This window comes from Haemaphysalis longicornis, unplaced genomic scaffold (genome assembly GCF_048455015.1).
Source record: "Haemaphysalis longicornis isolate Haplotype H1 unplaced genomic scaffold, Haemaphysalis longicornis Haplotype H1 scaffold_2, whole genome shotgun sequence".
In the NCBI taxonomy this organism is placed as follows: Eukaryota; Metazoa; Arthropoda; class Arachnida; order Ixodida; family Ixodidae; genus Haemaphysalis; species Haemaphysalis longicornis.
In genome coordinates, this window is record NW_027526295.1 from 202391648 (window position 1) to 202395200 (window position 3553).

Below are 3553 nucleotides of genomic sequence, written 5' to 3' on the forward strand. Positions count from 1 at the left end.
ACTGTGGAAATCGAAGTAAAGCCAAGCTTCGAATGATAGTTACATGGGACAATGGAGTTCAATTGGACAATGGAATTGGACAATTGGACTGGACAAAGGAGTTCAATTAGGACCAAGTGAAAGGGTGGGGGGGGGGGGGGGTCATTTCTGTTCTGTTGTCGCTTCGGGGAGTCGGGTTCACGACGTCCATCGTTTTTATTGCCGCCCCGCGTTTTTGCCTTGGCTCGCGTTTTCGAGGCAGCATACCCAGCCTACATCCGCTGTCTACACCACGTTTCGCTGTTAGCAAAGACGTTCCTGTTCTGCTTGGCGCTTCATTGGGTCTGGATGTCGCACCCAAAACGGGACTAGAGAGTGCGCCGTCCCACTCCTATTCCTTCCTCTTCTCCCGCCCTCGCTGTTATCCCCTGAACCCCATTCCCCCAGTGCAGGGTGGCAAACCGGGCTCAGCACCTGGTTAACCTCCCGGCCTTTCCGTCCTTCCTTTCTCTCTCTCTCTCTGGATGTCGCGTACGCTGAAAGAACACTTTCGAGCCATTTTGCTGGTGTGTGCTTACGTGCACTTTCTGCATACCGTATTTACCCGATTCTAACGCGCACTTTTTTTTTCCGAAAAAATAGGCCGGGAAATCGCATGCGCGTTAGAATCGGATACAAAACCGAAACTGCCGAAACAGCGGAAATTTCGTCCCACCCATCGCCATCGCCATCTCAAGATGGCGCCAAAGCTTTTAGCAACGATTTTTCGGACGCAGCAAGCCTAGGCGCCTAGGCTTTTCTGTCGGCGTTCACACAAATCGTCAAATCGTTTCACTTTCGCGCTTGATAACAGTAATGGCAGCAGCAGCTCACACGCGTTCAAAACGAGCAGCCGGCTGAAGCGTGCACCTCTGGAGAAGCTCTCGGGATGGGCGTGAAAGGCGTGGGCCACGATCCCATCGACCATGGCTGAACGTTCGTTCAGAAGTGGGGCATCGTGAACGCGCTTGAAGGTACCAAGGCCGAGATGTTGTGGTCAGCGGAGAGTGTCAAGTAGCGAGATGAGTGAGATTACTTCGGGAAATAAATCGCCGTTTCTCTGGGTCACAAAGTCCCATGCGCGTTACAACTGCAGGTGCAAGTTTTTTCGTTTTTTTTTTTTGCCAGGAAAATCGGGTGCGCGTTAGAATCGGGTAAATACGGTACGTGGCCAGAAGCTCTTTGGCCGCAAGCTCCAAGCGCACAGCAGCGCATAAGGCTGTGACGGCAGCGGGGGAGACGGGCGCGCGTGGTTGCGTATGAAGCCAAGTGGTGTGCCCGGATGATTCTCCTCGCCCCTTTCTTGTGGCAAGGAAGAGGCACTGGGCATTTACTATTTAGCTTGCGCCATCTATTAAATCTCCCGCGATGCATGCAGCGCTCAGGAGCGCAGCCTCGCGGGTGGGTAATTAGATGGAGATGGCAGAATTTTGCCGTCAGCTTCCATCGAAGCTGATTGGATATGTGAAGGGACACCGCCATTTTCCCGAGTTGAGTAAAGCGACGCCTCAGTGACGCGAACGCATTAAAAAGTCTTTGACCTTTTTGCGACAACTTGGAAGTGAAACACAGGTCCCACTGGTCACGAGGCAGAAATCATGACCTGTCTGCCACAATTTCTTGCTAATGCTGGGATGCGTAAATATTTATAGGGCAAACGGGTGTCCAGTGGCCTAAAAAAGGAGGGGGATGTTTGAGATGAAGTGCAGGGCTCCTCTAGGCCTTACATGCTTCGGGATACTCCTGATTCTTTCGCTTCCACAGCGAGCGTAACGTCCCCTTGGCATGAATGGGATTCGTGGGCGTCATCTTATCTTGATATGATGGCACTTGTCGGGCGCGTCGGTCCCGGAGTAGGCGGAATCGATAGTCCCACAGGAGGTGTCGAATGTCGTGCTTGACTGTGGAGTCCTTGAAATACGGGCAGGATCCGGCCGGTCGGTGGGAGCGGCGGAGCCGTCGCGTCCTGCTGGGTCATTGGGTGCCGCCACTATCACGTATTAGCGCCACTTATGCAGCACGTACTCGTTCAGGGAGGCTCCTGTTAGGGCCTTGTAGGTTAGAATTCAGCACCTCTGGGTTAGAAATTCAGCCCCTCTGGATAAGCCTTTTAAAGGAGGGTAATAAAAATTGCAAATGCGTGGTTATCGATACAGATTACTTACGCTATTTAATATGACTGGGTTTTATGACAAAAACGATTCCTCACCTTATACTGACATCTTGCTCCGCTTCAAAGTTCATCATCGCCCGTACTGTTCTCAGCTTATTTCAGCGTCCAATTATAGTATGACAGTCTAGGGCGACCTCCGCCCGTAGTTACCAAAAATGTATCGCGTTGCAATGTTGCCATCATAGGAAAACATTTTTCAGGCATACGCGATTGAAAAAAAAAATCATCGTGGAGGTGCCGGAGTTCGAACCCGGGGCCTTTCACATGCGAAGCGAACGCTCTACCACTGAGCTACACCCCCAGACAATTTAGTCTGTGTAAATATTGGATATATTCCACAATAGACCGTTATTGTGTGTGTAATGGTACAAAGATAGTCCTGTGCCTAGTATCACAGACCAAATAGACTCATACGCGTGCTGAATTATTACTTAAAATTTTGTAATACAATGGTCTTGGCTGTAATGATCACGACTGGGTGGAAATATCGTCTTTCGGTTAGCATACACTAACTTAACATAGAATTCTGCTGTGGCTTGTCACTCAAAGAAAGGTAAAATTTTCTAAGCAGTAAAAAGTAGCAGCCTACGTAATCAAAGAGTGGGCGCCGCGGTTGACCTTCGAGCAGGCCGCGTAACCTTGAAGTTGAAATTTCAGTACAGGTGTGCAGCAGTTTTATGCAAATGATTTATATTTTAAACTCCCATTTGGCTATCTTAGCAAATTTTGACAGTGTAGTGCGACCCAGTAACATGCACTGACGCGTAAATTAAGCAACTTTATACCCTTAAAACCGGTGTGAGGTCGTATTACTAAAAATTACTTCTTCTGTTCTCGAGAAAGGAATATCTTATAATATTCAGTGCATTATATCACCTTACTTCTCTCAGCTAGCAGGCTAAAAAGGATCTTCACGTACACTTTAACTCTAACGCAATAAATGAATTCATTCCACGCACTGTTTCCGGAAATAAAGGTAGTTAATGGAATGTTTCACGTTGGCTTAGGTGCTGGGAGCAAGATATCAACACAATTAATTCAACGTTCTGCACCTGGCTCGAAGTGGAGGGCTAGTACCTACCTATAAACGGAATTTCACGACTCAAGTTCATATACTGAAACAAAATACGTACCCTTGCGACAGGGGTGCAAAAAAACAAACAAAAGTCGCAGAAGAACCCTTAGCAAATTCTATTAGGTGAGAACGCAGAAGCGTTTATTTTTTGGTTAAGCTCGTCGAAGAGCCTTCTGTCGATATCGACGCTAAGCTTACAACCTTAACATCGTTTTCTCACTGCAACTACTTATCGCAAAGTCAGCACCCGTGCTTCTGCGACACTGCCTTCCCAGAGGCTGAAGGCC

General features: G+C 48.4%; 1 non-coding gene across 1 annotated transcript; it reads right to left on the bottom strand.

Annotated features, from left to right (window-relative positions):
* Window positions 1–2420: 2420 nt before the first annotated feature.
* Trnaa-cgc (transfer RNA alanine (anticodon CGC)) lies at window positions 2421–2492 on the bottom strand. The gene has a single exon. It is a non-coding gene; the product is annotated as a tRNA-Ala (tRNA).
* Between the last annotated feature and the right edge of the window lie 1061 nt (window positions 2493–3553).